At 46.0% G+C, this 25,770-nt stretch overlaps 1 protein-coding gene across 4 annotated transcripts in view; it reads left to right on the top strand.

Moving 5' to 3' along the window:
* The window catches only part of LOC105495218 (thyroid hormone receptor associated protein 3), a 106,299-nt gene that overhangs the window by 17,342 nt on the left and 63,187 nt on the right, over positions 1–25,770 (top strand). For 2 of the 4 annotated variants that reach the window (XM_071096064.1, XM_071096061.1), the window contains exon 1: positions 174–320. The exons of 1 other annotated variant lie outside the window; for it this stretch is intronic. The gene's annotated coding sequence lies outside the window, so the exon portion shown is untranslated. Of the gene's footprint in view, positions 1–173; positions 321–510; positions 918–25,770 lie in introns of those variants that run through there. One more of the 4 variants, XM_071096063.1, reaches the window with a different exon arrangement.

Raw genomic sequence — 25,770 nt, 5'->3', positions numbered from 1 at the left:
CACCGCCCTCCTCCATCTCCGGGCCACCCAGGCGGGGGGAGGGGAATGGACCCGAGCAATCCACGTGACTGCCGACAACCGAGCGCGTGACGCAAAGCGGCGGGCCCAACGCTCGCCTTGTCTTTTGGGAAAGGTAGTTCCGGTCGCAGCCAAGTCGGCCAGGAGAGGCGGGCGTAGGACTACATTTCCCAGGACGCAGCGGGTCTACGCCGTCGCCGTCGTCGGAGAGCGGAGACGCTGGGCGCGCTGTGGGGCGGGGGCGAGGTTCGGGCTGGTTGTGCCGTTGCGAGCTGCAGCTGCGATCGCTGTGGTAGGCCCAGGTGAGTGAGCGCCTCTGATGGAAGTTAGGGCAGCTTAACCGGCTCCAGTGGTTTCATCTCTTATCTTTTTTCCCCAGCTGGGTCAAGGGCTCGGGGAAGGCCTGGCGCGGAGTCGCTCCCCCGCGCTTACACCCTGGCCTCTTCTGAGCGGGCTCCACTCTCTCCGGCTCCTCCCCCTCCCCGCCCTTCAGGGCTTCCCCTGGCCCTGGCCTAGCTCCCGAGGCTCTGGGTCGCCTTCTCTCCAGAGCAGCTCTTAGCGCCACTTTTTCTTGCAGTCGGCCTGGGGGCGGCCACTCCCTACTCTTTGCCTTTTGGTCGTATGAACCCCATTATTTGGATTTATTTTCCCGGAACTCCTGTGTGCCCTTCCCCCCATCCAGTCCCCATTGGCCTGGTTCTGTCTTCTCCTAGGGCGCATGTGGCTGCTCCTCAGTAAATGTTAGTATCGCTTCCGTTCTTTCCAGCCTGGTGGCCAAAAAGGGGATAGTCCAAATTTGTCTCCTACGGGAATATTAGAGTTCTCACTTTTTTTCTTGGGCTGGAGCTGAGGCCGGCTTGCGTTCCAGTGGCAGTCGGCGTGAGTTCTGCTTATATGAGGTGACTTATTTTGCTTCTCTTAGCGCCTAAGAAACTTATCAACTTTTGTTTTTGACTTTCCAAATCTTAGGGGTGGAGCATGGCAGCAGAAGCTGGGGAGCAGCAGTGGTGCACAGAAGTTGGAAGCCATCAGTGGCAGTACAGGGTTTATGGGGAATTTGTTAATTGGATTGAAGGGAAAGCCTTTGAGAGTGTAGAAGGACCTGGCAGGAGAGAGGCAGTGAAGCTTCTGTGGGGAGCATAACGGAAGTGTTCTGAACTAGTCAGCCTGGGTTCAAATCTTGGCCCTGCTATCTTTTGATCTGAGGTCAAGAGTCTTCATTTCCAGGTGCCTCAGTTTTCTTATCACTAAAACAGCAGGGAGTAGCAGTGACCCCTTTACAGGGTTATTGTGGAAACTAAATGAGACAAAATAAAAGTCACTTAGCCACTGTTACAACTATCATCATTTATATGTTTTCTTTTAGAGTGTGCGCCCAGAGAGGTAAGGCATATATCACACCATTGTTTTTCTTGTCTTTCAGATGACCCTGACTTTTTTCGTTTGTGGAAGTACTGATGTAGTCTGTCCTGTTATTCTAGACAGCCTGACGTGTGTATTAGGATTTAGAAGCTTGTTAAATAGCCAAAACCGGTGGCTGCCATGAACAACTTGTGGAGCAAATCGGGCTCAGTTTGTTCTTTGCCGGGACATGTATTTTGTGAACTAGTGTTCATACGTAAATGATAAGTTTTACTGCCACCATTTGGGCTTAATTGCATTTTGTAAGAGAGTTGTATTGAGGTTTCTTTAATAAGTGATTTGATTAAAAAGCTCTATATCCAGTGTAATTCCATGTCTTTGTTTTTTAAACCTTTTAGCACCAGAGAAAGCTCTCCAGTTTTGGAGGTTGATGTTTTTAGTTTTGTAGCCTAGGTACAGTTCAGTTTTAGCAGTGGTGGTGGTAGTAGTAGTACCACCTTAGTGTATTTATGTAATACCAAGTATGTAGGTACTTTTGAATTTGGTTTAGCCTGTAAAATATGGATTACAAAAAGTGTGATCTGTTTTGTTCCGAGGAATTGGAGGGAGGAAGCTTGGAATATTTCTGAGATGAACACAGAGATGGGGAATGATGATTACTGGGAGGGCACACAGACCTACGATTTATTATTATTATTATTTTTTGAGACAAAGTCTCGCTCTGTCACCCAGCCTGGAGTGCAGTGGCACAATCTCTGCTCACTGCAACCTCTGCCTCCTGGGTTCAAGCGATTCTCCTGCTTCTGCCTCCTGAGTAGCTGGGATTACAGGTGTGTGTCACCACGCCTGGCTCATTTTTTTATTTTTAGTAGAGATGGGGTTTCACCATGTTGACCAGGCTAGTCTTGAACTCCTGACCTCAGGGGATCACCCGCCTCGGCCTCCCTAAGTGTTGGGATTACAGGCATGAGCCACCGTGCCCGGCCACGATTTATTATTTTTAGAATGGATAGTCCTAACCACTAAGCATTTCAGGGCGCCACCCTGTTTCTGTAGGGCATAGTGACATCCTAAATGGAAGGAAGTTTGGTTAATGCTATTCTCTCAAATGCAGGGTTTTGGTGGATTTTTTTCACACATATTCTATAAACATCTAAGATCTGTTCACTATTTGACTCTGATTGGGTAATTTATTCAACAAATAGTACTTGAGAGCCTATCATTTACCAGCTCCTGTTGTCGGCCTGTGAATATATTGGGGTACAATGACAGATGAGGTCTTGTCTTTTGGAAACTTAACACAATTGTTGGGGGCGGGGGACACAAAAGGTAAGCAAATAAATTACAAATTGAGAAAAGTAACAGAGGTGTCCAGTTCAGGACTCAGATAGACACTGAAAAGGGGGAATGAATTTCTTTTTTTTTTTTTTTTTTTGAGACGGAGTCTCGGTCTGTCGTCCAGGCTGGACTGCAGTGGCTGGATCTCAGCTCACTACAAGCTCCGCCTCCCGGGTTCACACCATTCTCCTGCCTCAGCCTCCCGAGTAGCTGGGACTATAGGCACCTGCCACCTCGCCCGGCTAGTTTTTTGTATTTCTTAGTAGAGACGGGGTTTCACCGTGTTAGCCAGGATGGTCTTGATCTCCTGACCTTGTGATCCACCCGTCTCGGCCTCCCAAAGTGCTGGGATTACAGGCTTGAGCCACTGCGCCCGACCCCTGAAGTTCTTTTTGGGGAGAGTGAGGAACCAATTTTGTAGAATGTCAAGGAGAGGGTATCCAGGTAGAGGAAACAGTAAGTGCCCAAACTGGAAGATGGGAAGAATTTAGTGTGCTTTCAGAACTGAAAGGAGGCCAATTGTGTTTGACACTTTGGAGAGTGATTACAGATGAGTTGGAGAGGTAAGGTTATTAGGGAAGCCATTGAAGCCTTCTGATGGTAGGAAGGATTGCCATCTCTTTCTTTCTCTAATATGGGTAGACACATAAATTATTTACACCTTTTTTTTTTTTTTTTTTTTTTGAGATAGAGTTTCGCTCTTGTTGCCCGGGCTGGAGTGCCATGGCGCGATCTCGGCTCACTGCAAGTTCCTCCTCCCGGTTCAAGCAATTCTCCTGCCTCAGCCTCCCAAGTAACTGGGATTACAGGCATGTGCCACCACGCCTGGCTAATTTTGTATTTTTAGTAGAGACGGGGTTTCTCCATGTTGGTCAGGCTGGTCTCATACTCCTGCCCTTAGGTGATCCCCCTGCCTTGGCCTCCTGAAAGTGCTGAGATTACAGGCATGAGCCACTGCGTGCAGCCTACAACACGTTCAGTAGTACAGATGGAGGGAGGAAGGAAGGGGTTTTTTTTTTTTTTTTTTTTTTTTTGAGACGGAGTCTCGCTCTGTCGCCCAGGCTGGAGTGCAGTGGCCGCATCTCAGCTCACTGCAAGCTCCGCCTCCCGGGTCTACGCCATTCTCCTGCCTCAGCCTCCCGAGTAGCTGGGACTACAGGCGCCCGCCACCTCACCCGGCTAGTTTTTTGTATTTTTTAGTAGAGACGGGGTTTCACCGTATTAGCCAGGCTGGTCTCGATCTCCTGAGCTTGTGATCCGCCCGTCTCGGCCTCCCAAAGTGCTGGGATTACAGGCTTGAGCCACCGCGCCCGGCCAGGAAGGGGTTAAAGGGGTGATTTATGTTTTAAAATCATTTCAAGGAAGTATGGAAAATGGATTGTGAGGTACGTTAATTAAGAGACTGAAGATGGTAGTTACCTGACAGAGCAAGAAGATAGAGATGGAAGAGTAAGAAGCAGCAGAAATTGGAGAGTTAAGTAGGTTTAATAGTCTCTGTAGGCTGCACAGTGAGCCATGATCATGCCACTGCATGCCAGCCTGGGCAACAGAGTGATACCTGGATTCAAAATAAGTAAACTTATTCTCCATGGTAGGACATTGTGTTTCTTTTTTTTTTTTTTTTTTTTTTTTTTGAGATGGGAGTCTCGCTCTGTTGCCCAGGCTGGAGTGTGGTGGTGGAATCTTGGCTCACTGCGACCTCCACCTCCTGAGTTCAAGCGATTCTCCTGCCTTAGCCTCCCGAGTAGCTGGGATTACAGGCACCCGCCGCCACAGCTGGCCTCTTTTTTTTTTTCTTCTGGAGGCAGTCTTGCTCTATTGCCCAGGCTGGAATGCAGTGGCACTGTCTTGGCTCACTGCAACCTCTGCCTCCTGGTTTCAAGCAATTCTCCCTGCCTTAGCCTTCTGAGTAGCTGGGATTACAGGCGCCTGCCACCGTGCCTGGCTGATTTTTGTATTTTTTGTTTTTTTTTCTTGAGATGGAGTTTCTCTCTTGTCACCCAGGCCGGACAGTGCAGTGGCATGGTCTCGGCTCACTGCAACCTCTGCCTCCAGGGTTCAAGTGATTCTCCAGTCTTAGTGTCCCGAATAGCTGGAATTACAGGCATCCACCACTATGTCCAGCTAATTTTTGTATTTTTAGTGGAGACGGGGTTTTGCCATGTTGGCCAGGCTGGTCTTGAACTCCTGACCTCAGGTGATCCGCCCGGCTCGGCCTAGTGCTGGGATTACAGGCGTGAGCCACCGCGCCTAGCCTGCGGCAGGACATTGCATTCTTTTTTTTTTTTTGAGACAGTCTCGCTGTGTTGCCCAGGCTGGAGTGCAGTGGCGCGGTCTCGGCTCACTGCAACCTCCGCCCCTCCAGGTTTTAAGCAGTTCTCTGCCTCAGCCTCCAGAGTAGCTGGGATTACAGGCGCCTGCCACCACACCCAGCTAATTTTTTTGTATTTTTAGTAGAGACGGGGTTTCACCATTTTGGCCAGGCTGGTCTTGAACGCCTGACCTCGTGATCCACCTGCCTTGGCCTCCCAAAGTGCTGGGATTACAGGCGTGAGCCACCGTGCCCGGCGACATTGCATTCTTAATCTATGGCCTATGGACTCCAGGGAGCCCGAGAACTCTGTAAAATGTTTTTGAGTAGGGATGCATTTTCTCAAGGAAAATGTGTTCTCCTACCATATTCATTAGAGTTTCAAAAAAGTTAAGAACTACTGTTCTAGACCCTATAATGCAGCTTTATAATCCATAAAAATGTAGGCTGGGCATGGTGGCTCATGCTTATAATCCCAGCACTTTGGGAGGGTAAGGTGGGAGGATCCCTTGAGCCCAGGAGTTCAAGGTATCAGAGAGCTATGATTGCACCACTGCACTCCAGCCTGGGCAATAGAGCCAGACCCTGTCGCTAAGGAAAAAGAAAGGTAATTGCTCAAGGCTTCCCAAGGCAGTAAGAGGCCACAGGTACCCTTTCTAAAAGATTGACTTTATTAATTTTTCAAGGGAACTATTTTTTTTTTTTTTTTTTGAGATGGAGCCTCGCTCTGTTGCCCAGGTTGGAGTGCAGTGGTGTGATCTTGGCTCACTGCATCCTCAGCCTCCCAGGTTCAAGTGATTCTCCTGCCTCTGCCTCCTGAGTAGCTGGGACTACAGGCGCGTGCCACCACACCTGGCTAATTTTTGTATTTTTGTAGAGACATGGTTTCACTGTGTTAGTCAAGATCTCTATCTCCTGACCTCGTGATCTGCCTGCCTCAGCCCCGCAAAGTGCTGGGATTATAGCGGTGAGCCACCGCGCCTGGCCTACAGTTTTTTGTTTTTGAGGGTAAGTAGTATGTTTTAATGACGTGCTGTAGAAATCTTAGGTTTTGGCCGGGCGCGGTGGCTCAAGCCTGTAATCCCAGCACTTTGGGAGGCCGAGACGGGCGGATCACGAGGTCAGGAGATCGAGACCAACCTGGCTAACACGGTGAAACCCTGTCTCTACTAAAAAATACAAAAAATTAGCCGGGCGTGGTGGCAGGTGCCTGTAGTCCCAGTCACTTAGGAGGCTGAGGCAGGAGAATGACGTAAACCCGGGAGGCAGAGGTTGCAGTGAGCTGAGATCCGGCCATCACACTCCAGCCCAGGCGACAGAGCAAGACTCCGTCTCAAAAAAAAAAAAAAAAAAAAATCTCAGGTTTCTTTTGTCTAGAAGATAGGGGCTGGTTTTGCCCATAGTGAGAAAGCTAAAATTTGGTGAGCCCAATTTGACAAAAATTCATTTGCTAATGTTTTCCTTCATTGAATTTTGTTTACAGTACATATTTTAGGCGTTCCAGAAATGGAGCTTTTTGTTTGTTTGTTTTTTTGTTTTGAGATGGAGTTTCGCTTTTGTTGCCCAGGCTGGAGTGCAATGGTGCAATCTCAGCTTACTGCAACCTCCACCTCCTGGGTTTCCGACCTCAACTGATCCTCCTGCCTTGGCCTCCCAAAGTATTGGGATTACGGGCGTGAGCCACTGCGCCCAGCCCCCCCTTTTTTTTTTTTGAGACAGAGTCTGTCTGTTGCCCAGGCTAGAGTGCAATGGCTCGATCTCAGCTCACCGCAACCTCCACCTCCCAGGTTCAAGTGATTCTCCTGCCTCAGCCTCCCGAGTAGCTGGGATTAGAGGCATAGGCCACCATGCCCAGCTAATTTTGTAATTTTAGTAGAGATGGGGTTTCTCCATGTTGGCCAGGCTGGTCTCAAACTCCCGACCCTGGGTGATCTGCCTGCCTCGGCCTCCCAAAGTGCTGGGATTACAGGCATGAGCCACGGCACCCAGCCCCGGCTAATTTTTTTTTGTATTTTTAGTAGAGATGGGGATTCGCCAAGTTGGCCAGGTTGGTCTTGAACTCCTGACCTCAGGTGATCCACCTGCTTCGGTCTCCCAGAGTGCTGGGATTACAGGCTTGAGCCACCGCGCCCGGCCTAGAAATGGGGTATTTTAAGTGTGCTTTCCTTCAGTGATTGTGTCAGATATATACTCAAAAAATAGTGTTTTTTTGGAAGCGCAGGATGTACTTTCTGCCACACAGTTGAGTATTACCACTGAAAAAAGCATGTATTTAGGCAGATGTTTTCAACCTCTGCCTAAAAAGTTTTATGGACTAAATCCAATCTGCTGATGTGTTTTCTTTGGCTCATACAGTGTTGTAAATTTGAATTAGTTGTCCACATTTAAAAAGGAGATTTTGTATAAAAATGTGGATTCAGGCTGCTTTTGAAAAAGCAGATCTGGCAGCCACGGACCTGCTTTTCTGCTTTGCAGCAACGGTCTTTTATAGTTGGGGCATGTCATCTCCAGTTTGCCCTAGACCCTGCCAACAGTCTGACATGTAGCCCTGACATGGACAGAGTGTCAGTGTTTACTATTTTATACCTTTATATTACCTATTTTACATCTTTTTTTTTTTTTTTTTACCTGTTCTGGTTATATCATAGAGGTCTCTGATACCCCCATTCAAAGTCACTTTGCTGTCTTACATCTTCATTTATCTTTTTTTCCGTCTTGGCACCTTATATCCTTCCTTTGTTTCTTAAAAAAAAAGAAAAAAAGATTTTAGGCAGCTTTGAAAGATGGAGTTGATAATCCCAGCGCTTTGGGATGCCGAGGCAGGCGGATCACGAGGTCAGGAGATCGAGACCATTCTGGCTAACACTGTGAAACCCCGTCTCTACTAAAAATACAAAAAATTAGCCGGGTGTGGTGGCGGGCGCCTGTTGTCCCAGCTACTCGGGAGGCTGAGGCAGGAGAATGGCATGAACTGGGGAGGCGGAGCTTGCAGTGAGCTGGGATCGTGCCACTGCACTCCAGCCTGGGCAACAGAGCGAGACTCTGTCTCAAAAAAAAAAAAAAAAAGAAAGATGGAGTTGAAACAATGGAGGGGAACCCCCAAAACACTGAATTACTTTGTTTCCAAACTGAAGAAACCCAGACTTTCAAAGCATAGAGGCATTGGTCTGACCCCTGCCTGTTGCCTGTGCCTTCTTTAGATGGTACGTGTTCAGTGTCCTCACTTTCGTTCTGCTTGATTTGCTTTATAGCATCTGGAATGTTGTCACTGCGTAGCTTGGCCTGTCTCAGAAGATAGAAGGCCAAGCAGATTTGTTGAATGTCTGCTTGTAAGACTTTTGACTCTTGTCTTGAGGCGTAACAACTAAGGTTATTCTATTATTTTTTAAAATAATAAACTATGAAGTCCATTGCATTGTTTTCAGTAATGCCATGTGATTTTTGTGTGTGTTTGTGAGGTTAACAACTCAATTTCCTTTTTCTCGATTTTGGTAAAAAGGATGGCATGAATAAAGGATTGATGAATGCGTAGAGGTGAGACTGTATTGTAAAGTTAACGAGGAAGTTTCTTTACTCAAGGGCTTTCCATTATATCAGGACTTCACAGAAGATGGTCCCAGTTTATCTAAAGACTATGTCCTAGAGTCTTGACTAATTCGTTTGGCTTGCAAGACTATCGGCTATCAGAAAAAAACTTTTCACATGAATGTGATTGAGGAATTGGTCAGATTCCAGTGTTGGGTTGCCGAATAGAAAAAGAGAATTAGTGGCTGGGTGTGGTGGCTCACGCCTGTAATCCCAGCACTTTAGGAGGCTGAAGTGGGTGAATCACTTGAGGTCAGGAGTTTGAGACTAGCCTGGCCAACATGGTGAAACCCATTTCTACTAAAAATAGAAAAATTAGGCAGGCGTGGTGGTGTGCGCCTGTAATCCCAGCTACTTGGGAGGCTGAGGCGAGAGAATCACTTGAATTAGGGAGGCAGAGGTTGCAGTGAGCTGAGATTGTACCACTATACTCCAGCCTGGGCAACACAGGAGACCCCGTCTCAAAAAAAAAAAAAAAGAAAAAGGTTAAATTTTTAAATATAAGAAATTCTTGTTTCAGGCATAAGATGACCCTTTACATAGCCTTGCTTTATATACTCAAAGTTCTTACTACGTAAGTATTAAGGAGTTGCTGTGTCACCTTGGCAGTTTTGATGTATCTTTATATATGTATATCTATTATACTGGGAAATGTCCTGAAAGAGACCTTTGTTGACTCCTCTATAATAGTACTCCTCTTCAAAAACTGTTACTGTTTCCCTCCCCAACCCTACATTATTGCTATATAACATAGTATTTATTTTTAATCTATTGTGTTTCATCCTTCACCTCTTTAGAGAGTAAGAAGGGATTTGTTTTATTCAATGTTGAATGCAGTCCCTACCTAGGACATTGAGTCATGTAGAAGAGGCATAGTAAATATTGATAAAAGGGTGAGTTAATATGGGAATAAGTAAATAAGTGACTTGGTGGCAGTCTCTGGAAGTGCTCCCATTGTCAAGTCCTAGTTCACTCAGATTCTGTTAAGTTAGTTGAAAATAATTTGTACAGTGGTAGGTGAGTAAATTGCCAAGGGGCAAGAGGGTGCTTTCTTTTTTTTTTTTTTTTTTTTTTTGAGACGGAGTCTCACTCTGTCCCCCTTGCTGGAGTGCAGTGGCCGGATCTCAGCTCACTGCAAGCTCCGCCTCCCGGGTTCAGGCCATTCTCCTGCCTCAGCCTCCCGAGTAGCTGGGACTACAGGCGCCCGCCACCTCGCCCGGCTAGTTTTTTGTATTTTTTAGTAGAGACGGGGTTTCACTGTGTTAGCCAGGATGGTCTCGATCTCCTGACCTCGTGATCCACCCGTCTCGGCCTCCCAAAGTGCTGGGATTACAGGCTTGAGCCACCGCGCCCGGCCAAGAGGGTACTTTCTGGAGTGATGGAAATATTCTCTGTTTTGGTTGTGGTGGTGGTTACACAGTATGTTTTGTCAAAACTCATCAAACTGTTTTTTGAGGCAGAGTCTCGCTCTGTTGCCCAGGTTGGATGGCCGGGGCGCCGTCTTGGCTCGCTGCAACCTCTGCCTCCCAGGTTAATGTGATTCTCCTGCTTCAGCCTCCTGAGAAGCTGGGATTACAGGCACACACCACCACTCCCAGCTAATTTTTATGTTTTTAGTAGAGACAGGGTTTCACCATGTTGGCCAGGATGGTCTTGAGCTCCTGACCTCAGGTGATCCGCCCGCGTCAGCCTCCCAAAGTGCTGGGATTACAGGTGTGAGCCACTGCGCCTGGCCATTGAACTGTATTGTTAAAGTGTGTACATACATTGTGTGTGAATTAAAAAGTTGATTTGGCAGGGCGCAGTGGCTCACACCTGTAATCCCAGCACTTTGGGAGGCGGAGGTGGGCGGATCACGAGGTCAGGAGATCGAGACCATCCTGTCTAACATGGTGAAACCTTGTCTCTACTAAAAATGCAAAAAAATTAGCCGGGTGTGGTGGCGGGCGCCTGTAGTCCCAGCTACTTGGGAGGCCAAGGCAGGAGACTGGTGTGAACCCGGAAGGTGGAGCTTGTAGTGAGCCGAGATTGAGCCACTGCACTCCAGCCTGGGCGACAGAGTGAGACTCCATCTCAAAAAAAAAAAAAAAAATGTTGATTTAAGGCAGGGCGCAGTGACTCATAGCCCAAGCAACATGATGAAACCCCCCCACCTCTACAAAATAAAATAAATTAAAATAAAAAATCAGCCGGTGTGGTGGTGTGAGCCTGTAGTCCCAGCTACTTAGGGGGCTGAGGCAGGAGGATTGCTTGAACCCAGGAGGTTGAGGCTATGGTGAGCCAAGATTGCACCACTGCACTCTAGCCTGGGTGACAAAGTGAGACCCTGTCTCAAAAAAAAAAAAAAGTTTATAAAAATTTGTTCAAAACCCATTCTATCAAGACTTTTCTGTAGAACTGTAGGTAACTATAATAAATAGGTTGTAATAATGATAGTTTTCTGAGTTGTCCTTCTCCTTCAATCAGAACAGTTGTGCATTTATATTTTATACTTTGAGGCTCTGCTTAACATTTCATTTTTTGTTTTTATTTTTATTTTGAGATAGGGTCTTGTTTTGTCACCCAGGCTGGAGTGTGGTGGCGTGATCACGGCTCACCACAGCCTGGACCTCTTGGGCCCAGGGAGTCCTCCCACCTCAGCCTCCTGAGTAGCTGGGACTACAGGTATTCACCACCATGCCTGGCTAATTTTTGTAGTTTTATAGAGACAGGGTTTCACCATGTTGCCCAGGCTGGTCTTGAACTCCTTCCTCAGCCTCCCAAAGTGCTGGGATTACAGGTGTGAGCCATCACACCCTGCCAACATGTTATTTTTAAAAAGGTAAAACTGGTAAGTCCCCTAATACTCTTCTACCCTACCCCAGGGTTTCTTCAAGCAGAGCACACATTTTATGAAAGCCCTGGTGGGGCAGGGAGGTGTCTTCATTTTCTCCCCCCTGCTCACAGACAGATGCCGGTTGAAAAAATTCAGACATTATAGAAAAATAGGTAATGTTGAAAGTAAAAGTTTCTCGTAATGTCATTCTTCAGGCCAGTGTTTGGATATGTAGAAGAGATTTTTACTGTTTTGTCGTGTTGTATGTATATATATCTTTTCCTTTGGTACTAGATGAAGGTATGTCTGAATAGTAAAGATAAATAGGAACCGTGGAGGAGAAATAGGGATATACTTCTTGAATTTGTTTATTATGAAAGCTTAATATTTAGCATCTTGCTTCAGAAGAACTTAAATTGTAAAAGCCCATTCTGATGATTCCTCTTTTCCTTGAAAATTTAGAAGGTGGCATTAATTCTTGGGTTAATGGTGAATGCTTTGTCTTATTCATAGTGTAGAACCTTGCCTCTTCTATTCCTTTATTTCTGTTTGTCTTTTTTTTGTTTTTTTGAGATGGAGTGTCACTTTGTCACCTAGGTTGGAGTGCAATGGCACGATCTTGGCTTACTGCAACCTCTGCCTCCCAGTTCAATCAATTCTCCTGCCTCAGCCTCCCGAGTAGCTGGGATTACAGGCGCCCACTACTGCGTCTGGCTAATTTTTGTATTTTTAGTAGATTGGGGGTTTCGCCGTGTTGGCCAGGCTGGTTTCGAACTCGACCTCAGGTGATCTGCCCACCTTGATCTCCCAAAGTGCTGGGATTACAGGTGTGAGGCACTGTGACCAGCCTATTCAATTTTAAATGGATGTAGAAATCTCTGGCTCCAGTGGGGTTATTGTGATGGTTAGATGATTAACCCAATACCAGGCATGTGGTAGGTATTCAACACATGAATATCATTATTACTTTCTTATTTCTATGAAGATTTTGACACCATAGATACTAATATTATTGTATATGGAAACAAGAAGATAGGTTGTTTGATAGCTATTTGGAAAAGGAAAGTAGTCATAAGAAGTTAAACCTGAAAAGACAATGAGAAACACTCAGAACCCTTAACCCACAGCAGTTGGAAAGAACAAAGGATACCAAAAAGGCAATATTTTAAGATAGTGAAGGAAGGATGGTGTAATTTTTCAATAAATGGTTCTAGAACAATTGGTTGACCGTTTTGAAAATTAGATAATTAATACTGACAAAATAAGTCTTACATGAAAACCAGAGAGATACAGATGAAATTGAGATACCATTTTCTTCCTGAGATTTCCACTATGACAAAAAAAAATGATGATTATTGTCGGTGAAGGTTTGGAGAAATTCTCAGACACTGGTGATAGCAGTATAAATTGCTGTAGCCTTTTCTAGAGGACAACAGTATGTACTTCGATGAACGCACCTTAAGGATTTCCTATTGAACAGGTCCTTAAAGATAAGAATAATCATCACAATATTATTTATGTAAGTGAAAAATTGATAGCAACCTAAATATACGTTACCATGGGACTGCTTATGGTACATTTTTATAGTGGAATGCTAGGTAGAAAAGAGATGTAGACTGGAAAGTCATGTTTATTGACATAATACAGTGAGTTTAAAAAAAGTCCAGAACTAATACTTTTGTTTCGTTTAAAAACCTTTATGTCGGACTGGGCGTGGTGGCCCACACCTGTAATCCCAGCAGTTTGGGAGGCCGGGGTGGGTGGATCACGAGGTCAGGAGTTTAAGACCAGCTGGCCAACATAGTGAAACCCCGTCTCTACTAAAAATACAAAAAAAAGTAGCTGGGCGTGGTGGCGGGCGCCTGTAGTCCCAGTTATTTGGGAGGCTGAGGCAGGAGAATTGCTTGAACCAGCGGGGCAGAGGTTGCATTGAGCTGAGATTACGCCCCTGCACTCCAGCCTGGGTGACACAGCAAAACTGTCTTAAAAGAAAAAAAAAAAAACCTTTATGACAGACTGGGCGCAAAAACCAAACCTTCCTTCTCTCCATTTCTTCCTTGATCAGTGTCTATTAAGTATATATTAAACTCTAAAAATTCAGTTCTTCAGTCATACTAGCTATATAGAACTATATGGATATAGGACGTTTCATTTTCAGGAAGTTCTAGTAGACAGACAGTGCTGGTATACACTGCCCTTTCTTCCTTTTTTCCCTTCCTTCTTCCCCCTTTCCTTTTCCTCCTTCCTTCTCCCCACTCCAGTCTTCCTTCACCTCCCTTCCCCTGAGCTTAACTGATCCTCCCATTTCCCCCTCCCAAAGTGTTGGGATTACAGGCTTGAGCCACCAATGCGCCAGCCTACCTTGCCTCTTCATATCTTTGTCAGCATCTTCTGCCGGGGTCTCCTAGTACATGCAGTTTTCCATCCTTAGATTTCACAGAAGAGTTTCTGAATTTCCTTTGTCATTTATGTATCACTATTTTCTTTTCTTTTTTTTTTTTTGAGACAGAGTCTTGCTCTGTCACACAGGCTGGAGTGCAGTGGCCGGATCTCAGCTCACTGCAAGCTCCGCCTCCCGGGTCACGCCATTCTCCTGCCTCAGCCTCCCGAGTAGCTGGGACTACAGATGCCCGCCACCTCACCCGGCTAGTTTTTTTTTTTTTTTTTTTTGTATTTTTTAGTAGAGACAGGGTTTCACCATGTTAGCCAGGATGGTCTCGATCTCCTGACCTCGTGATCCGCCCGTCTCGGCCTCCCAAAGTGCTGGGATTACAGGCTTGAGCCACCACGCCAGGCCTGTATCACTATTTTCATATTAACTAATTAAACTCTACTTCTTAGCCCACAATGGACATGTTCAGAATGCACAGAGAATGCTGTTATCTCTGTGCTGAAAGTAAACAATTTGGGGACAGTTTTACTGAACCTCTTAGCTCTGGAGTATGGATATATTTAACTTTTATTAGAGTTTCTGTTCTTCAAAAACAATGCCGGGTGTGGTGGCTCACGCCTGTAATCCCAGCACTTTGGGAGGCCGAGGTGGGCAAATCACCTGAGGTCAGGAGACTGAGATCAGCCTGACCAACATGGAGAAACCCTGTCTCTACAAAAAATACAAAATCTGCCGGGCGCGGTGGCTCAAGCCTGTAATCCCAGCACTTTGGGAGGCCGAGGCGGGCGGATCACGAGGTCAGGAGATCGAGACCATCCTGACTGACACGGTGAAACCCCATCTCTACTAAAAAATACAAAAAAACTAGCCGGGTGAGGTGGCAGGCGCCTGTAGTCCCAGCTACTCGGGAGGCTGAGGCAGGAGAATGGCGTAAACCTGGGAGGCGGAGCTTGCAGTGAGCTGAGATCTGGCCACTGCACTCCAGCCTGGGCGACAAAGCGAGACTCCGTCTCAAAAACAAAAAACAAAACAAAACAAAAAATACAAAATCAGCCAGGCGTGGTGGCGCATCCCTGTAATCCCAGCTACTTGGGAGGCTGAGGCAGGAGAGAGAGAATCGCTTGAACCTGGGAGGTGGAGGTTGTGGTGAGCCGAGATCACATCACTGCACTCCAGCCTGGGGAACAAGAGTGAAACTCCGTCTCAAAACAAACAAAAAGCAGCTAGGTAGGGGCCAGCCGTGGTGGCTCATGCCTGTAATTCCAACACTTTAGGAGGCTGAGGCAGGTGGATCATCTGAGGTCAGGAGTTCAAGACCATCCTAGCCAACATGGTGAAACACTGCCTCCACAAAAAATACAAAAATTAGCTGGGTGTGGTGGTAAGCACCTGTAATCGCAGCTACTCAGAAGGCTGAGGCAGGAGAATTGCTTGAACCCAGGAGGCAGAGGTTGCAGTTGGCCGGAATTGCTCCACTGCACTCCAGGCTGGGCAGCAGGAGTGAAACTCCATCTCAAAAGCAACAACAACAAAAAAACAGGCTGAGCACGATGGCTTATGCCTGTAATCTCGGCATGTTGGGAGGCTGAGGCGGGCAGATCACTTGAGGTCAGGAGTTCGAGATCAGCCTGGCCAAGATGGTGAAACCCTCTCTCTACTAAAAATACAAAAGTTAGGGGTGGTGGCGGGTGCTGGTAATCCCAGCTACTCGGGAGGCTGAGGCAGGAGAATTGCTTGAACCTGGGAGGCAGAGGTTGCAGTGAGCCAAGATCATACCACTGTACTTCAGTCTGGGTGACAAAGTGAGACTATCTGAAAAAACAACAACTAGGTAGGAACTAGATTCTTTTTTTGTTTTTGTTTTTTTGGAGACAGCCTTGCTTTGTTGCCCAGGCCTCAGTGCAGTGGCATGAACATAGCTGACTGTAGCCTCAAACTCCTGAGCTCAAGTGATCTTCCTGCATCAGACTCCTGAGTAACTGGGACTGCAGGTGTGTACCACCATACCTGGTGATTTAGCAAATTTTTTGTAGAGACAGAGTCTCATTTTGTTGCCCAGGATAGTCTTAAACTCCTGGCCTGCAGCCATCTGCCCACCTCAGCTTCCTCAGAGTGCTAGGTTGTTTTTTTTTTTTGAGACAGAATTTCGCTCTGTCGCCCCGGCTGGAGTGCAGTGGCTGGATCTCAGCTCACTGCAAGCTCCGCCTCCCGGGTCACGCCATTCTCCTGCCTCAGCCTCCCGAGTAGCTGGGACTACAGACGCCCGCCACCTTGCCCGGCTAGTTTTTTTGTATTTTTTTTTTTTTTAGTAGAGACGGGGTTTCGCCGTGTTAGCCAGGGTGGTCTCGATCTCCTGACCTCGTGATCCGCCCGTCTTGGCCCCCCAAAGAGAGTGCTAGGTTTGTATGGGTGAAACATCGTGCTCAGGCTGCATTAGAATTTAGATTGATGTAAGTACCACATTTGATGTTCCTTGATTTTTTTTTTATTTGTGGGAAATTTGGAAATTAGACATTAAGTACTTGCCTCAGTGCTAGGCATTTATTGGAGTGGAAATACATGGTATGAAAAATCTTTTTTGATTGGTGTCATTTTCAGGTTTAATTCCTATCCAGATTATTTTTTTAGGGGTAGACTAATTTATTGCTTAGATTGGGGCTTCAAGTGTTGTCTTCAGGATACTGGATTTTTATGATGAGTGAGCTAAAGCTTGTTTAGTGTCTATTTTGGGGCTATGGTAGGCAGATCTCTTCCCTCTGGTTAGTGTTATTACAGCTGTTGTGATGATCTCACTGAATGTAGCTAAATTGGACTTTCAGTTAGCAACAGTTTTAGAAGATTTAGTGTAATGAGCTGGCTTTTTTTTTTGTAGACAAGGTCTCACTTCATTCTCATTTCATTGCCCAGGCTGGAGTGCAGTGGTGCAATCACAGCTTACTGCAGCCCCTCAAACTCCTGGGCTGGAAAGGTGACTTCTGATCTTGAGAGGATTGAGTGATCCTTCTACCTCAGCTTCACAAGTAGCTGGGACTGTAGGTTCTTGCCACCATGCCCGGCTGTTTTTTATTTTTTGTAGAGATGGGGTCTCCCTGTGTTGCCCAGGCTGGTCTTTTTTTTTTTTTTTTTTTTTTTTTTGGTTTGAGACAGTGTCTTGCTTTATCACCCAGGCTGGAGTGCAGTGGGGCGATGTCAGCTCACTATAACCTCCGCTGCCCCCGTACCGGGTTTAAGGGATTATCCTGCCTCAGCTTCCCAAGTAGCTGGGATTACATGTTTGTGCCACCACGGCCAGCTAATTTTTGTGTTTTTAGTAGAGACGAGGTTTTACCATGTTGTCCAGACTGGTCTTGAATGCTTGTGCTCAAGTGATCCTCCCACCTCGGCCTCCCAAAGTGCTGAGGTTTCAGGCATGAGCCACCTTACCTGGCCAAACTGGCTTTTACATTTCGACATCTCTGTAAGGCCTTTGTTTCCCTGGTTCTGGGTAAGTTAATCACCCTGTATCAAGTGTATTCTAGCAGGGATGGCAATATCTTTGATTTCTGTTTTCCTCCAACATTTTATTATGAAAGATTTCAAGCATACAAAAAAGTTGAAACAATTGTACAGTACAGTGAGACCTACATGTCCATCACCTAGATTTTATATTTGTTAGCATTACTTAATTACTTTGTCACTTCTTTTTTTTTTTTTTGAGACGGAGTCTTTGCTCTGTCACCCAGGCTGGAGTGCAGTGGCGCGAACTCGGCTCACTACAAGCTCCGCCTCCTGGGTTTACGCCATTCTCCTGCCTCAGCCTTCCGAGTAGCTGGGACTACAGGCGTCCGCCACCTCGCCCGGCTAGTTTTTTGTACTTTTAGTAGAGACGGGGTTTCACCGTGTTAGCCAGGATGGCCTCGATCTCCTGACCTTGTGATCCGCCCATCTCGGCCTCCCAAAGTGCTGGGATTACAGGCGTGAGCCACCGCGCCCGGCTACTTTGTCACTTCTTTCCACTAATAACTCATTTTACTTTTTTTTGTGGTAAAATATGTATAACAAAATTTTATCATCTTAATCATTTGTTTTTGTGGATACATTTCACAGTTTATTTACATTTTAAGACTAACCTTGATCTCAAAATCACATATCCCTATATGTGTTTTTTGTTGTTGTTGACTTCACGTAAATGCATGGCTTGTTACACAAAGAATATAAATATTTACCATGTCTGTTACACGTAACACATAAGAACAGCTTGTGACAGAAATTCATCAACCCCCCTATATTAAGGTTCTCCAGAGGGACAGAACCCAAGGATATATGTATAAATAAAAGGGAGTTTATTAGGAAAAATTGGCTCTCACAGTTACAAGGTGAAGTTCCATGATAGGCTATCTGCAAGCTGGGGAAAGAGAAAAACTGATCACGTGACTCAGTCCAAGTCCAAAAGCCTCAAAACCAGGGAAGCCAACAGTGCAGCCCTTAGTTCGAGGTGAAAGGCCCGTGAGCCCCTGGGAGGCCTCTAGTGCAAGTCCCAGAGTCCAAAGGCTGAAGAACCTGAAGTCTTTTTTTTTTTTTTGAGACAGAGTCTCGCTCTGTCGCCCAGGCTGGAGTGCAGTGGCCGGATCTCAGCTCACTGCAAGCTCCGCCTCCCGGGTTCGGGCCATTCTCCTGTCTCAGCCTCCTGAGTAGCTGGGACTACAGGCGCCCGCCACCTCGCCCGGCTAGTTTTTTGTATTTTTTAGTAGAGACGGGGTTTCACCGTGTTAGCCAGGATGGTCTCGATCTCCTGACCTAGTGATCCGCCCGTCTCGGCCTCCCAAAGTGCTGGGATTACAGGCTTGAGCCACTGCGCCCGGCCAGAACCTGAAGTCTTATGTCTAAGGGCAGGAGGAGAGGATGCCAAGCATCTGTCACAGCTTGAGAGAGTGAGCAGACTCAGCACGCAATCTACTTATCCCCCCTTCTTCTGCCTGCTTTGTTTAGCTGTGCTCAATGCTGATTGAATGGTGCCCCACCCACATTGAGATTCCAGCTGGTTCCTCTCACAGTCCACTCACTCACATGTCAGTCTTCTGGCAATACCCTCACAGACATACCCAGGAACATTGCCTCGTCAGCCATATAGCCAATCCTCTGTCCAGTCAAGTTGACACCTAATATTAACCATCACAGCCCTTACCATTTTTTTGGTATAAATACAGGTATCAAAATAGTCCTGGGTTTTTTTATTCAATATTTTGGATTTTTTTTTCTTGTGCATATTTTGGATACTACTAGAAGTCAGCACCTGCACCACTTCAAAAATTAACATAATTTGTGATAATATTTATTTTACCTGCTACTTTAAAAAATTTTGGCTGCAGCTTGTCGCTAAGCAAAATGGATAAAGCATGCCATTTCTGTTTTTCCTTCTTAAAATTTTTACTTTTCAGAAATACGTGCCGCTGCCACCTGACACTTCTCGCCACGCTTTTGTCTTATAAACCTGAATTCTCTTTAGAGTACTCCAGGTTTATGTTTAAATGACAGTGCCCTAACAAGAGAAAAAAAAACTGTGCTGTATTTTTCTTCCCATTACCTGAAAGCATAATGGGGGTGTGTGTGTGTGTGTGTGTGTGTGTGTGTGTGTGTGTATGTATACATGTACACACACATATATAAATAAAACATGTTCTTACAAATGCCCAGGTCATGTTTACCAACAGAAATTCTTTTACTTAATGTGTGGGTATTTTGCATTGTGATACTTTTTTTTTTTTTTTTTTTTTTTGAGACGGAGTCTCGCTCTGTCGCCGGGGCTGGAGCGCAGTGGCCGGATCTCAGCTCACTGCAAGCTCCGCCTCCCGGGTTTACGCCATTCTCCTGCCTCAGCCTCCTGTGTAGCTGGGACTACAGGCGCCCGCCACCTCGCCCGGCTAGTTTTTTGTATTTTTTTAGTAGAGACGGGGTTTCACTGTGTTCGCCAGGATGGTCTCGATCTCCTGACCTCGTGATCCGCCCGTCTCGGCCTCCCAAAGTGCTGGGATTACAGGCTTGAGCCACCGCACCCGGCCGCATTGTGATACTTAATTAAGACTTGAGTAGAAGGTTGACTTAAATTTAAGATCCGCTAAAATTTTCTTTTTTCTTTTTTTTTTGAGACGGAGTCTCGCTCTTTTGCCCAGGCTGGAATGCAGTGGCGTGATCTTGGCTCACTGCAATCTCCAACTCCTGGGTTCAAGCAATTCTCCTGCCTCAGCCTCCAGAGTAGCTAGAACTACAGGCACCCACTACCATCCCTGGCTAATTTTTGTATTTTTAGTAGAGATGGGGTTTTGCCATGTTAGTTAGGCTGGCCTCGAATTCCTGACCTCAGGTGATCCACCTACCTTGGCCTCCCACAGTGCTGGGATTACAGGTGTGAGCCACTGTGCCTGGCTAAGATCTGCTAAAATTAATTGTCATGATTTTACTTCTGGTGGCTGTGGAAGCTACTTATTTTCTTTGGATGTCATTAGATGTCTTAGCTCTTGAAGTACAACTTTAATGCTATATGGATTTTGCCATTTTGCTTACAGTGGTATGCTCCATGCATCCACTATCCCACTGGAATTATTTATTCCATTCATAATAATTTTTGGTATAAACCTAACTGATGAAGCTTCCGGGTATTTAGGTCTACATTCTACTTTCAGGTTATATATTCTGCTTTCATTTATTTGTTTTTTTTTTTTTTTGAGACGGAGTCTCTCTGTGTCGCCCAGGCTGGAGTGCAGTGGCGTGATCTCGGCTCACTGCAAGCTCCGCCTCCCGGGTTCATGCCATTCTCCCGCCTCAGCCTCCCGAGTAGCTGAGACTACAGGCGCCCGCCACCACGCCCGGCTAGTTTTTTGTATTTTTAGTAGAGACGGGGTTTCACCGTGTTAGCCAGGATAGTCTCGATCTCCTGACCTCGTGATCCACCCGCCTCGGCCTCCCAAAGTGCTGGGATTACAGGCTTGAGCCACCATGCCCGGCCTATTTGTTTTTTAAAAATTTTTTTTTTTTTTTTTTTTTTTGAGACAGAGTCTCGCTCTGTCGCCCAGGCTGGAGTGCAGTGGCCAGATCTCAGCTCACTGCAAGCTCCACCTCCCGGGTTCATGCCATTCTCCTGCCTCAGCCTCCCGAGTAGCTGGGACCACAGGTGCCCGCCATCACGCCCGGGTACTTTTTTCTATTTTAGTAGAGTCGGGGTTTCACCATGTTAGCCAGGATGGTCTCGATCTCCTGACCTCGTGATCCACCCGTCTCGGCCTCCCAAAGTGCTGGGATTACAGGCTTGAGCCACCGCGCCCGGCCCATTTATTTGTTTTTTGAGACAAGGTCTCACTCTCCCGCAGTACAGTGGCACAAACATACGAACTCCTGGGCCCAAATGATCCTCCTGCCTCAACCTGTGGAGTAGCTGTGACTACAGGTGTACGCCACGATGCCTGGCTAATTTTCTTTATATATTTTTTTTTTATGTCTTTTTTTTTGTTGTTGTTGTTGAGACGGAGTCTCGCTCTGTCACCCAGGCTGGAGTGCAGTGGACGAATCTTGTCTCACTGCAAGTTCTGCCTCCCGAGTTTACGCCATTCTCCTGCCTCAGCCTCCCGAGTAGCTGGGCACCCGCTACCTCGCCTGGCTAGTTTTTTTTTTTTTTTTTAAGTAGAGACGGGGTTTTACTGTGTTAGCCAGGATGGTCTCGATCGCCTGACCTCATGATCTGCCCGTCTCGGCCTCCCAAAGTGCTGGGATTACAGGCTTGAGCCACCGTGCCCGGCCTCTATATTTTGTAGAGAGCAGGTCTTGCCATGTTGCCAGGTTGATCTTGAACTCCTGGGCTGAAGTGATCTTCCCACCTTAGCCTCTCGAAGTGCTGGGATTACAGGTGCGAGCCATCTGTTTTGATTTTTTTTTTTTTTTTTTTTTTTTTTTTTTTTTTTTGAGACGGAGTCTCGCTCTGTCGCCCAGGCTGGAGTGCTCACTGCAAGCTCCGCCTGCTGGGTTCATGTCATTCTCCTGCCTTGGCCTCCCGAGTAGCTGGGACTACAGGGACCCGCCACCACGCCCAGCTAATATTTTGTATTTTTAGTAGACATGAGGTTTCACCATGTCAGCCAAGATGGTCTCGATCTCCTGACCTCGTGATCCGCCTGCCTCGGCCTCCCAAAGTGCTGGGATTACAGGCATAAGCCGCTGTGCCCGGTCTTGATTTTGATTTTCTAAGGCATGTAGATAGATTTGTCAGGCTTTACCTTTATGGTTTATACTCATAGAATTTTGTTTGAAATCCTTCCTCACCCTGAATTCATACAGATATTCTCTTCTGTTCTAAAAATTTTAAAGCTTTTCACAGTTAGTGTTTTTTTTAAATTGCTTATTTCATTTTATTTTGAGACAGACTGGGTGTGGTGGCTTTCACATGTAATCCCACCACTTTGGGAAGCTGAGGCAGGAGGATTACTATGATCATGCCACTGCATTCCAGCCTGGGTGAGAGTAAGACCCCATCTCTTAAAACAAAAATAGAAAGCTGATTGTGGTAAGTTGCTAACATTGCTTATAAATGCTTTGGAAATAAGATGCATTTTGTGAGGAACTTTATACTTAAGAATAACCAAGTGGCCTTGGGATTGATCTTTTGTGGGAAGGAAGAGGGTTGCCATTTGTTAATGGTGTTCATAAATTGCTATTGGATTACTATAAGCTGCAAAGCAGCTACTAATTTATTTTCTAGAACTAGGAGAATCAGATAATATGGACATTTTGGATAGGCATCTTTTTAATTTTCTAAAGATTTCCAACATTGGTAAGATTATTTCTAATTAGGAAGTTTGGTTGAAAATAAGTTTTTGAACTCTGTGTCAAATCTAGTAGCTACTTCCAATTTGTATTTAAAAAAAGAAAAAGTCTTCAAAGGTTGAATGTGCCTTCATGGATTCTCCAGCATGAGCAAACTAATATATCTAAAACCGAATTCAAAATTTCATCTAAATTATACCTTCTTAGCTTTACTATACTCAGTGTCAAACTGATTTCTTAGTCACTTAGTTTTGAAACCTCCTCTTTGTTGCTTCTAAGTCTCGTCAGTTACTTGTTGAATGCCATGTATATGTAAAACAGTTTCAGATTTCACTCCTGTGAGTTCTCATTTCCATTGCTATTGGATGCCTGGTGAGGAAAGCTCCTTTTCTCATATCTACCTGTTCAATTTTACTTTTTTTTTTTTTGAGATGGAGTCTTGCTCTGTCGCCAGGCTGGAGTGCGGTGGCATGATCTCAGCTCACTGCAACCTCCGACTCCCTGGTTCAAGCGATTTTCCTGCCTCAGCCTCCTGAGTAGCTGGGACTACAGGTACGCGCCACCATGCCCAGCTAATTTTTTTTTTGTATTTTTTTTTTTTTGAGATGGAGTCTCGCTCTGTTGCCCCAGCTGGAGTGCAGTGGCCTGATCTCTGCTCACTGCAAGCTCTGCCTCTTGGGTTCACGCCATTCTCCTGCCTCAGCCTTTTTTTTTTTGTATTTTTAGTAGAGACGGGGTTTCACCATGTTGGCCAGGATGGTCTTGATCTTCTGACCTCGTGATCCACCCGCCTCGGCCTCCCAAAGTGCTGGGATTACAGGTGTGAGCCAGTGTGCCTGGCCAGAGCCAGGTTAACTACTAAGTCTTCCTCCTGAAAACTTTACTTTGTTCCTCTAGTTGTAAGTGTGTACCACTCTGGTAGTGCTGAATTCTGACATGTATTATATAGATCTCTGTGTGTGACACCACCTCTCCCAATCTTTTTGTTTTTGTTTTTGTTTTTTTTTGAGACGGAATCTCACTCTGTTGCCCGGGCTGGAGTGCACTGGCACAATCTTGGCTCACTGCATCCTCCACATCCCAGGTTCAAGTGATTCTCCTGCCTCAGCCTCTTGAGTAACTGGGATTACAGGCCCGTGTCGTCATGCCCAGCTAATTTTTTTGTATTTTTAGTAGAGATTGGGTTTCACATGTTGGCCAGGCTGGTCTCAAACTCCTGACCACAGGTGATCTCCCCACCTCAACCTCCCAAAGTGCTGGCATTACAGACATTAGCCACCACGTCTGGCTCCCTCCCCCAATCTTACAGGTAAACAAACTCCTTAAAGACCTTAAATATGGTAGGTACGTGTCTTGCTGACTGAATGATTCTGTTCCAGGGTCTGTTCACCTCAAACCTGATAGCTTCCCAACTTTATCTTGCCCATCCTGATCCATCCCCTTATCCCAACAGTTTGCCTGCTTAGAAACATGCAATGGCTTCCCATTTGCAGAGATAAAGTTCACTTTTCTTTTTACTTGGCATTTGAGGGTAGTTGTGTTTTGGTTCTTCCCTTGGGTAAATGTCTCTCTCATTCTTTGGCTCTTGATCATTGCATTTTAATAGCCCTTGAACAGTTATATTTGCTTTTCCAGCTGGGACTTTTTATATTTCGCTACCTCCTCCCCCCACCCACCAAAATCACGTATCTTTCCGTCAGTAGCAATTTTGAATAAATTTAAGATTATAGTACATCTGATAATAAGAGGTAACCTGAATGCATATCTGTGCTTATAGTTCTTCTAAGTACTTTCTTTTTTTGAGGTAGAGTCTTGCTCTGTCACCCAGGCTGGAGTGCAGTAGTGCAATCTTGGCTCACTGCAAGCACCGCCTCCCAGGTTCATGCCCTTTATTCCCTACAATCCTAGGGGGAGGTATGATTATAATCTGCATTTTACAGATGGAAGTGAGGCAAGGAAAGATGAAACAGATCCAGGATCGCACAGCTATTAAGGGGGTAGAGCTGAATTCAATCCCAGAGTCTGGTCCTAGAGCATGTAAATCTTTGTCCATTTTTTCATGGAACTCCAACACAACTGGGGCAGGCAGACTGGTGCGTGAGAGTATAAACAGTATTGTATCTGTGAGAATCTCAAGCACAGTATATAGGAATATGTAGAGTGAGGTCTTGTCGTTGGAGAAAAGTGGAGCAATCTTAGCTCACTGCAACCTCTGCCTCTTGGGTTCAAGCAATTCTCCTGCCTCAGCTTCCTGAGTAGCTGGAACTATGGGTGCACGCCACCATGCCTGCACATTTTTGTATTTTTATAGAGATGGGGTTTCACCATGTTGGCCAGACTGGTCCCGAACTCCTGATCTCGAGTTATTTCTCCGCCTTGTCATCCCAAAGTGCTGGGATTATAGGTGTGAGCCACCGTGCCCAGCCTTTTTCTTTTTTAAAAATAATATGGGCTGGGCGCGGTGGCTCACACCTGTAATCCAGCACTTTGGGAGACTGAAGCGGGTGGATCATGAGGTCAGGAGATCGAGACCATCTTGGTTAACGCAGTGAAACCCCGTCTCTACTAAAAATACAAAAAAAATTAGTCGGGCGTGGTGGTGGGCACCTCTAGTCCCAGCTACTGGGGAGACTGAGGCAGGAGAATGGCGTTAACCCGGGAGGTGAAGCTTGCAGTGAGCCGAGATCCCGCCACTGCACTCCAGCCTGGGTGACAGAGCGAGACTCTGTCTCAAATAAATAAATAAATTAATTAATAACATTACAGGCATCACTGCATATTTATCAAAATTGTATCAATGGTTCTTTTTCTAATTTTCTGAAAAAAATTGATAACATACATTGTTCACATAACTTTTGCAAAAACATTGAGGGCTTCAGTTTTCTCAAGGGCCTTTCTTAGTCTTTTTTTTTTTTTTTTAATTAACTTTTGGCCGGGTGTAGTGGCTCACCCCTGTAATCCCAGCACTTGGGGAGGCTGAGGCAGGCGGATGACGAGGTCAGGAGTTCCAGACCAGCCTGGCCAACATGGTGAAACCCCTTTTCTACTAAAGATACAAAAATCAGCTGTGCGTGGTGGCAGGCACCTGTCATCCCAGCTACTCGGGAGACTGAGGCAGAAGAAGCTCTTGAACCCGGGAGGCACAGGTTGCAGTGAGCT

This window comes from Macaca nemestrina, chromosome 1 (assembly GCF_043159975.1).
Source record: "Macaca nemestrina isolate mMacNem1 chromosome 1, mMacNem.hap1, whole genome shotgun sequence".
Taxonomy (NCBI): Eukaryota; Metazoa; Chordata; class Mammalia; order Primates; family Cercopithecidae; genus Macaca; species Macaca nemestrina.
Note: the sequence above shows the minus strand (reverse complement) of the source record. Positions and strands in the feature narration are given on the sequence as shown.